Below are 10,711 nucleotides of genomic sequence, written 5' to 3'. Positions count from 1 at the left end.
CAGTGAGGACGGGGCTGTAGGAGAAGCATGAGGATCCAGTACACAAGTAATTTATCGTAATTAACATGGAGATGAATCATATGTACATTTATATCATGCACAATGCACAGCTGGTGCCCTCTCAGGAGCCTTAGATTATTCTCTATTTATGTAAGGTTGGTGGCGGCGCTTTACTAGCATAGCATCCTCTTGGCTCCCCACATTCCTAATTTCCTTACTACCTGTACTTTTTGGCTGAGGATTTAGAGGTTAGAAACACAAAAACATGACAGTCTGCGACAGGACGTCTCTCTTTAAAGCTTGTTTATTCTAGGTCACCAATGATTCAATAGCCTTGATTTTTTAATACACTACAAATAAACTAGTCACTAAAGGTGATGTGAATATTATTGCACGAATTTAATTTAAGTGACTTTTGATTTAAAGTCAGTTTGATTTGTTTGATTCGAGTAACCCTCCCCACAAAACTCACATACTCTGCTATTTTATTCATAAATAGACACTTAAAATCGGACTGCTTATTAAATTCAAAGTCACCCAAGGGTAGGTTTGCTTATGATCATTTTTATGATCATTTTATAACATCATATAATTAAGCATTTCGTAATTATTTTCTGAACAGATTTATGACACGCAGGGTTCTGGTCAGAGAAGCCATATGAAAGAAGGCCCAGCTGCAGGGTGTTGGTGATTCGGGCGTAAAAATAAACTGCCCCACATCACAAAACTTTTTTTCTGAGCGCGCTGTTAATACGTACGGGCGACGGAGCTACTATTTCTCCCCGCCGTGACTTCCAAAGTGAATGCGCCAGAGCCCCAGTCCGGCGCAGTCGGAGGGAGGAATGGAATGAGAGGCAGCCGTGGGCGATACCAAGTCTGCGCGCCATTAGGGGGGGGGTGCGCTGCGGGCGACACGGCGTCGACGGGCATAAACGGACACCAAACCGATCAAGTATACTCTCGACTAGGCTACTGAGGAATTATTAATTAGTAGCTATGACTACTTGACTCTACATTAGTGATTCAGACAAGTTTGAAGTCTTCATCATCACCCCCGGTTCCCCACGTTTACGCTTCCACCCACCGCACATGTATTCCTATCTACTTGTTACAGTTCCAGCGGGGACAGAATGTGGCTATCGTCGAAAGGGGCCGAGCGACGACGACTCTCCTGCGAAACTTCTTGAAGTCTTTCCAAACTGTGGATTTCTTTCCCTCTGCTTCCGAGGGAACGCAAAACTAAACCTGTCGGATTAACGCTCTCATAAGGAATAACTCGTTTTCTCGTTAAACGGTGAGTTTTGACATGCTGGCTAAGGTGCACCGAGCGCCTTTATCCGTTTTTATCCCTTCACACTGGGAATTTTAACGGTTACGAGTCCCGTGACGTCATTTCAGCAAATCTGATTCTTTTAATTTAAAAAAAAAAAAGAGAGAAAGAAAAAAAATGGAGTCTGCTCCCGTTAATTGGATTTCTTTAATGGTTAACCTGTGTAGTTTGAGCCCGTTTCAAAGCAAAGTCGGGACCGCGTCGTGTTGGTCTTTGCTTCACCAGCAGTGATGCTGCCAGGATATTTTACTGGGAACGTTGCCATAAAAATATGAGTATTCAAGTCGACTTCTTTTCTTTTTAGTTGAGGGGTTTTTTTTTCTCTTCTTGTTATGACTCAGACTTGTCCAGTGGGTAAAGTAGGGGATATAATTTTAAATATTTGCTCACTTTTTTCCCCTACCGTGTACCAACTTCACCACGTACTCTTCTCGTAGCAAAACGCTGCCGTACCCGGAGCCCTCGCGAACAAGCGACTATGTCGTGTAAAGCGGATGTTTTTATCCAGTGCATCGCAACAGTAAAGGACAAAATTCTTTGGAAAACATAGTCCAAATTCCTCCATTTTTTTTATTTTATTATTTTATTACTGTGCAGTTGCCATGCCAGTAATGCCCCAGATATCCACCGACGTCACCTTCAACGGTACCGAGAAGTAATGTGGATGTCGGAGCTTGAATGGCACAAAATCGTGTGCAACCCATGCTGATCAGTATGCTTTTATTTTCTTTTGAACAAACTGCAAAGTTGTTTTCTTAGCACCCAGGAATGCCAACAATTCCCCCCCTGTTTAATATTAGACTAGAGGTCGATCAGGAACAAAAAGGGAACGGGAATCCTCACGTTTTGATGCAGAGTTTTAACTTATTTTAGGCTGTGAGCGTGGTTTGGGTCCACCAGTTTTGCTCTGCTTTGTCTGAATAATACTTACGCTCAAATCAAATCATCTTTATCCCTGCTCCATTTCCAGGGAGGTCAGATTCCGAAGGTGAGCACTTCCTGGAGCTGCTGTGGGCTTGATATTTTGCTCAAGGGCACTTCAGCTGAGGGGATGCTTTGTCAACTGAACGTGTGTCATTATGGTGGTTTTTTCTTTTAAGTAATCTGTTACTCATATGTCCTTTTTTTTTTTTTTTTTAGTGATAATGGGGATTAATGTAATGTAATAAACATTGTTTCACAATGCACATACATTGGGCAGTGATGTTTATTGCATTTCTCAAACTGGCAATGTACAAATGAAATCAAGACTATTGGCTTGCCTTGCAGACATCAGCACGGTCAGTAAGGGGGATTCCTTGTAAGGACTGGTAACATATGAAACTCACCCAGTACACATGGCCGGCTAAACAGCCTCCTTATGCGGCTCATCCCCCAGCATACAGTATATGGCTTGCCGTCCAGGTGCCCGCGCCAGCTGTGGGGGAATAACGGAAGAAAAACAACTTGTGTTTTTTGTGATCGTGACACTCTCTTGGCTCAGTGGCGTAACCGAGCAAAGTGGATGAAAGAGAGCGATGGTGCTGGCTGGACAGGAAGATCACTGCTTGAGTAGGAAACCAAAAGGAAATGTGTGAACAAAGGTGGTTGGTGTGTGTGTGTCGGTGACTCATTCACCTTAATCTGTGTAGAAATGTTTGATGAGATGGCCCGGAATTCCACGAGGCAGTGCCCTTCATAACTCCACTAATCACTTTCCGTGAGTAACCGATATGTTATGCTATCTCATCCTGAAAGTTTTACCTTCACTTTGCTGTGCTATCATGTAGAAACCACACATCACACATGACATTGTTTGCCACATACACACTCCAGTGAATGCTGGATCTGTTGTTTTCTTAAATTTATCAGTGATTTTCCTCAATATTAAACTCAGCATCAAAAGCTCAACTGAATCCTTAGCCTCGGGACTGGCTTTCGCTGATGCTAAAAACTCTGCCATGAATACGAAAACTTTTAGACACAGTACGTGAGCTGAAGAAAAAAGTGTCTGTGGTGCTATACATAGGTAACTGGAGATAAAATGTTAAATGCATTTTAGATCATTCTCTCCTCACAATGCAAATTCTCCCAGGGAAGTCGGATATACACTAGGAGGGGGTTTTCATACCTTTCAATTGCTTGTTTATAAATGCTCTTGACTGGATTTTTTCGCCCAGTCTCCCTCCAGCCTTGTTGCTTGAAGATTAGTTGTAAGAGGAACCATATTTTGATTCTCAGGACAGTGTAACTGAGGTGTGTGGGTGCTACAGGTCCAGGAGAAAGATTGAGATTACTGTTATTGCCATAAAGAAGGAGAAACTCCATCTCTTACCATCCTATCACATGTGTTATGTCCTCTGTGTTTACAGTATGTGGGTGTGTATGCAGTTAAATGTCCTTCTTGTAAGTTATAAAGGTGCCCTGCGCTCTCTGGCGCTTTCAGTATATACTATCTATCCCATGTAGCTGCTTTTGGATGCAAACTTTGTGTCTCAGGAAAGTCAACTTTTAAACAGCCTGATTTCCAGAGAAGTGACCTACAGGAGACCGCAAGAAGCATGATTTTAAATGAAAACCACCAAAATCAGTGTTGCATGCCTTTCCAGCGACTGGAGGGATGTTTGTTGCATGACTCCTCATATCCATGTCTCAAGTGCACCAAGGGGGGGGGGGGTTGTTTCTTCCTGCATTTGTGTCCCTTTCTCCCTTTTCCTTGGATTGTTGTTTTTTCTTCTGCTTGCTTGGCCTCCTCAGTGAATATGGAGTCATTTCAAGGAAGTGTACCATAGCGATTTAACCTGCCAGCACCTGAGGATATTATCCACTTACCTCACCCGCTTCTCACTACAGCTCTCGGTGCTTCCTGTATGATCCATTGTTGATTTTGGAAGGATTTTTAGCAGGTAGATGTCTTACTGAGACCCAGGTTCACTCCTGGTGCCAAAGTTTACATATTTATAACCAGTTGTAATAACAGTTGTAAGTCTTATTTGGGTTTTGGTGTAAGCTGAACAGTCAGGCCAAATTGCGGACTTACATGATTTTATACTTTCTGTTTCCATTGAGGTAATTTTCAGGCTGTGAAGTGCTTCATAGCTTAAGGAAATGCTGGCCCACTACCAAGTGCTCTGGGAGAGGTGAATTCATACAGCTGCATTTTATTACACACTCTGCCAAGTTTCAAATATTTACAGGTATTATTATTTTTTTTAATTTCATAAAATGCTGCAGATAAACTCCTGCACAGTTCTTTTTTTTTTTTCTCCTGAGTAAAAAGACATACGGCAGTTCAGTTTTGTCACACTCCGCAGGTGTGACAGTGTAAACAATAGGAGACAATCCCTGTTACAAAAGCTGCACAATGGGAAACAGATCAGATCACCTGCAACAACCCTTTTCATTCAGTCAAAAGGGAAGATTTTCGTTTAAACAAAACAACAGGGTTTGGTTGGGGTTCGTTATAATTGCAGCTCATTTTTTAACCCTCTCCCTTAATGCTGCTTGCTCTATTTCGAGCATACGTAATGGTTGGGTTGACGTTGCCGCGGTGTGTTGCACTGCGATAGCTAGTTTTGTGGGGTTACTCATGCACAGTCCAAGCCCTAATGCTGGGCGGGGAGGGAAGGGAGCGACTGCTGACTCTGTTCTAACACGTCTGGCAGTGGAGCGGTTTGAAATTTGTGTGTGTCTAGATGTGTGTGTGTGCTCTCACTCCTTGCTCGGGGCCACATGGCAGCAAGATGTTATGAATGTTGAAATATTTTTTCCATAAAGGTAGCTGAGCTTAAGTTGTACTTCATTGAGAACGCATTGACTTTTGCACCTTACCGCTTCAGATCTCTGTTGCTTTTTTTTTTTTTGAGAGAGAGCCTACATATTTCACCTGATCATTCCTTACGTGTGAGAAGATGTGATCATTTTAACTGGGGCAAGGGAATTGATTTTGATTTACATAAGAACTGCAGTCATGATCATCTACGATTTTTAATAAGTTTGCATATTGCAAAAGTCAAAGCGTTGAACATCATTAATAAAATGATGGTGATTCAAATGAAAGGACAAAAATCAACTGTGGACAGTGTAGAGTGCAAACACACAAGTTATCTGCTGGTTTTGGGTTGTTTTTTTTTTCAACAAAGAAGACAAGTGTTTGGTTACATTTTGATTTAGTAACCCAATAATAAGCCTTGCAAGATGTGTTTTGTGAGTACTTTGTACATCATCACCCAGAGAACACCGAACTCCAGCCAACGCACACATCCCAACTTTACAAAACTTGTAGCCAACTCCGATAGGGGCATAAAAACTAACTTGGTCAAAAATCTGTTTCCTTTCAAAAGACCGGTAGTTCTGCAGCATTGTGGATAAAAATTCATTTCCTTGGTTCTAGCCTTGCAGCAAAACTATTCCAAAAGAGAGAAACTAGTTTCTGTCCAACAAAAAAACATTTAGCCAGTTGCGATCAGTATTCCCATACACACTGCAGACTGTAACTTGGTTTCTAAATTAGTGCAGCCAAACTTTCTTATCAGTAAAAAAGCTGCGTACTCCAACACTCTCTGCGTTTTTCTGTTCATCAGATAGTGACCTTCAACAAAATCAATTGGCTTAACTTCCTATTATGTTTGACATTGCATTTTACCAGACCAAATATAATGTATGAGTGAATGGTTTCGTGCTTGAGTAAGAGCCTAAAAACTGTGCCCCCTTCTCTCCTACGTAGGAATTGATTTGAAGTTAATTGTGACACCAAGAATCTGAACTGAATTGCGAGATTCCCAAATATTCCCATCCCTGACAAGAATGAGCATTAACACACATCCTGTCTTTCCACATCACATCTCTTTGCACTTAAAGCTGGTGCCTCAAGTTTTTAATTGTTGGCTAACAAGTGGTTCCAGCAAGGCAGCTGTCAATCCGGTGTGTTGGCATTTGCAAGGCTGTTAGTGAAGGCAGGCATTGAGTAAGTCTTTCCCTGTCACTTTCATAGTTACATCTCCATGAAGACGGAGGATGGTTAATCAAGTAGAGAGGCGCTCCAGATTCTTAATCCCCAGTAATTCCTGGACAAAAGCTGCATGTCTTATCGAAAGTCAAAAGCCAAATTATGTGAAAAGTCTTCCAAATTCCTCTCCAGTAAGATAACCTCTCCAGTGAATTCAGATAATGTGCAGTAAAATTACTATATTTATTATATTATTATATTTCCTATGTGAGTAGTAGTTTAGCCTGAAGCCACCCACCATCCATTCCTCGACAATTCTCTGTGAATTATATAACAGCATTACAGTACCATGCTGTGTGCAGGCCTGACCTTCAGCGGTTAATGAGCATGACATTTGATCAAGGAGGACACCCAGGCATTTACTTCTCAGATCCTGTATTTATATGAGGAAATGCGCAGATTATACTTTATCTAAAGTAATATATATTAATAATATATATCTACTGGAGCTAGTACTGACTGTGCTGTGGCTAATTACCATAATTCGGATGCTACATTTCATCAACTTGCAGTAAATCATTAAAATCTGGTTTTGGTTCTCAGACTTTAATTTGACTGTGAGCCAAAAGCAGATTGCTTGCCTTCTCTGCGAGCTGGGTGGAAATAGACGAGGAATTCTCCCAGTCAACATACAAATATCTGCTAGATGAACTTATGGGCAAGGGATCATGGGAATTAAGGTTTTTAGATACTGCATAGTGTTTTCCCTCAAACTGAGATTAGGCTTAAAGGCTAAAAAAAACAGACAGGGCACCCAGGTATTTATGGGGGAGCAGCTAAACATGTTTTCAGGCTCTCTTCACATTAGCAAGGTCACAGTTATATGTTTAAACCATCTATAGTCTGTTGACAGCAGAGATATACAAATATATAAAAGACAACACAGTCAGAGTCAGGGTAGCTTCATTTGTTATGTAAAAATAAACATACAAGTATTTTGCCAGTACATAATGACCGCCACTTCCTGACATCACAACAAGCCAGACAGATGTTCCAAAATAGATGTTTAGACTATTCGAAATTAGTGTTTTGGGTGGTCAAGCATGTCGCCCACTAGCGTGCTTCTTCCTGTTTATTTTGAACAGTCAGCCCCTCCTTTTAGTGTATCTGTAGGTTAAATGGGGAAGAGGAGGGAAGTCTCATTGTGAAGGCTAATCCCATCTTGTGACCAATGTGATTTAGAGCTACTCGTCAGCTCAGCAACATTTCTCATCAGCTGAATAAACAGATCTTTTGGCAGGGAACCGAGGGGAGAAAAAAAAGACCAGTTCCCACTCGGATTTAGTCGTTGGCACTATTTATAAAAGCCGTGCCCTTTGAAAGGGAGCCCTTTAAATATTTCAGCAAGGGCAGCGTGTGTCAGCATCTGCAGCCCATGAAACAGGCTTCCTTCCATATGATTGGTTGCATAAAATTAGGATTTGCTTTGTATTTCTGCTGCTGGCACCAAACTTACTTTTAACTTTTTTTTTTTTTTTTTTAAAGCTCCTACATAAGTTCATTTCCAGGAAAAAAAGTTACAAATAAAGTGACTCCATATTGTGAACATAGTACCATAACTTGATTTGTTTGATTCTGTGGTATTCTTAATTTCTACTAAATAGGAGTTTAATGTACATTTCGAATGGCTATAGATGTTGTTTAGATGATTAGGGAATGTTTTAGTTTCTGTTTGTGAGTGTTAGTATCTACTAAGTTCTTCTGAGCAAAAAAAGTTGCAACAGACTATTTGAAATGTTCTTTTAAGGATAAATATACTTCAGTTCCAAGATTGGTTGGTTTTTAGTTCAGTTTGTATTCCTCAGCTTATTAATATTGCAGTTCAAACACAACTAGGACTAGAGCTAGTTTTTCAGAGCAAAAGTGACATATTCAGATGTCATGTTTTGTTCAACCAACCGCCCAAAACCCAAAGCTATTCAGGTTACTATTGAATGACAACAGAAAGCGGCAAATCCTCACATTCCAGGGGCTGGAACCAGCAAATATGTAAATTTTGTTGTAGTCAAAGGTGACATTTGCAAATGTCTTGTTTTGTCTGACAAACAGCCTGCAACCCAAAGATATTCAGTTTGTTGTCACATACTAAAGGAGCATACTAAATACCTAAAATACAGGCAGCCTGAACTAAGTAATGTTTGGCATTTCAAACTTGAAAAATGGCTTAAGCAATGAATCGATTATCAAAATATTTGCTGATTACTCTTCAACTGATCAAACAAGATCGTAAAAGTAGCGCCAAAAGGTCAAACGAGCACTTGTAAATACTGGAAAGTGAGTTGACTTGGCTTTTCTGTAACTGACAACCTAACTGACTCTATCTGAATGGTCTGGATGCACCCATGTAGTTCTAAAAGCAGGTAAAGCCAAACAAAATAATTTAGTTAAAGTGAGTAAGACTTATGTCAAAACACTATTTAGCTCCAGATCAGGGATTACAGCTCCTGTGTGCTGCGCCAAGTTGTAGGATGCTGTCAGGGGATGCAGTTTGTGGGCACATGGAGTCGGTGGTGTTGCTACTCGTTGTGTGCATCAGGAATCAAAGGCTGCCATTGTTGGAATGAGAAGCAGATGTTGGTGAGGAATTCTCCTGACTGCAGCAGTTTTTTTCTTTTTTCATGCCTGAGCGTTGAGCGCTGTCTCACTCCATCTCCCTCCCTCCTGGTCTCTCTCCCTCTGCTGCATATATCCACCCTCTACTTCTCTCCCTTTTTCTTATGCTTTTGACACACACTGTACCTGAAGCTATTCTTAAATCGGCTTGGTGACAGCTTCCTTCAGTGGGTTAGTTCCTCCCTCTCCAAGCAGAGGAAGTTTTTCTTAGGCTTCACCATCCAACAGTTGGACACAAAGACTCTTCACCCCTCTGATGTCAAATAAGGAGAGAGAGAATGAGAGAGAGAGACGCATAGTTGTGACAGAGGCCCTCTCTTTCTGTATCCCAGTGTGGGATTTGGTGTCATGCCTGACTCTGAGGTTTGCCACGTTGACAGAATCCCTGTTTCAGGGCTGAAAGGCAGGAGGAAGCTCAGCTGGCTGCTCTTTGTGCATGTGTTGCTTTAGATGGACTTCAGTGTTACATCACACTTTGCACGGCAGTGAAAGGGGGATGGAAAGCAGCAGTAATTTAATTATCCAGCACTCTCTTCACTCACACACAGTGTTCCTGGTACAGAGAGTGAAAGCGAATCCACCCTTTAATTTCACAGTGGACATTCCCTCTGTGGTGACGTCTCGTGTGTAGACCAGACATGACACAATACACTTTTAAACCCATCAATAATGACTATACTCAGTTATGTCTGAATTATCCGTCTCTACACAAGATGTCCGCTATCACTGTTACCATTCAACAACATAATAAACGAGTCATAACTCGGCTGTGTCTGTGGAAGTCAGGAATCATATTTCTGTCTGTAAATGAAATGTGATATGATTCCAACAGAGCCTGCTTCAAGGGCCATTAACTTTTCTACAGGAAGACGCAATTAAGCTGGATGTGTGAATGTTTCCACCTTGTGCACAGATTTCAGACCCTGACGAATAAAAACCTGAGAGAAATAGTTCTTAAAAGGCCTCTTTAAGTTGTTTAACGCCATTTGTGGTGGTAGATTTGGGGCATTTACAGAAAGCCAGAATCAGCTGTTTTTCCATCAAAGAGAGCCAAATACTTTTCCATGATTATCTCTATTCATGCCCAAACTAAGCGGTCTAAATTAGGAAAACACTGTTTTACTAGTCAAAATGTCTACACTAGCAACTTATGGTAATTTTAAAAAAAAGGTGTCTATTCATAATCACATACCTAAACAGTAAGTGACTAAATGATTAAATGTTGTTTTTCAGTTGGCAAAAAGTATAAGCCATCATCTGGTAAGACGATGTAACAGTTTAGTTATGTTGCTGGGTCCCAGAGGTTAAAACCCCATCCTGTGCCTCCTTCAGTGCAGCCAAACTCACAATTTAGTTTTTGTAGTACTGAAGTGCGAAGCTGACATTTTCATATTTAACCACATGGGGACAAACTTTTGAAGATGCCTGTATTCAGGTGTGAAAAATGCTGAATTAGTGTGGATGGAAGCTCAAAACTGAGAAAAAGGATTAGTGTGGACATGGTCTAAGTTTTCTGGTATTCCTTTCTAGAAATGAAACATTAGTCAATTAGTCAACTAATCATATAATCGACTGACACAAAATTAATCTGCAGTGATTCTGATAATCAGTCAATTGTCATTTTTGAAGCAAAAATTCCAGACATTTCCAGGTTGTCATTTCTGAGTCTGCTGCTTTGTCTTTTGTGATGGTAAAATGAATATCTTTGATGATATCAAATTCCTGGTTTTGTACAATCAAGCAAATTGAAGATTGCACTTTGGGTTAGGAGCTTGTGATGG

General features: G+C 40.8%; 1 protein-coding gene across 3 annotated transcripts in view; it reads left to right on the top strand.

Annotated features, from left to right (window-relative positions):
* Window positions 1-949: 949 nt before the first annotated feature.
* Window positions 950-10,711, top strand: part of frmd6 (FERM domain containing 6) — a 29,680-nt gene continuing 19,918 nt past the window's right edge. The window contains exon 1 of one of the 3 annotated variants that reach the window (XM_040137706.1): window positions 950-1,294. The gene's annotated coding sequence lies outside the window, so the exon portion shown is untranslated. Of the gene's footprint in view, window positions 1,295-2,947; window positions 3,030-10,711 lie in introns of those variants that run through there. The other 2 variants (XM_040137704.1, XM_040137705.1) reach the window with 2 other exon arrangements.

The sequence above is a fragment of the Xiphias gladius genome, chromosome 10, assembly GCF_016859285.1.
Source record: "Xiphias gladius isolate SHS-SW01 ecotype Sanya breed wild chromosome 10, ASM1685928v1, whole genome shotgun sequence".
Classification (NCBI taxonomy): Eukaryota; Metazoa; Chordata; class Actinopteri; order Istiophoriformes; family Xiphiidae; genus Xiphias; species Xiphias gladius.
Note: the sequence above shows the minus strand (reverse complement) of the source record. Positions and strands in the feature narration are given on the sequence as shown.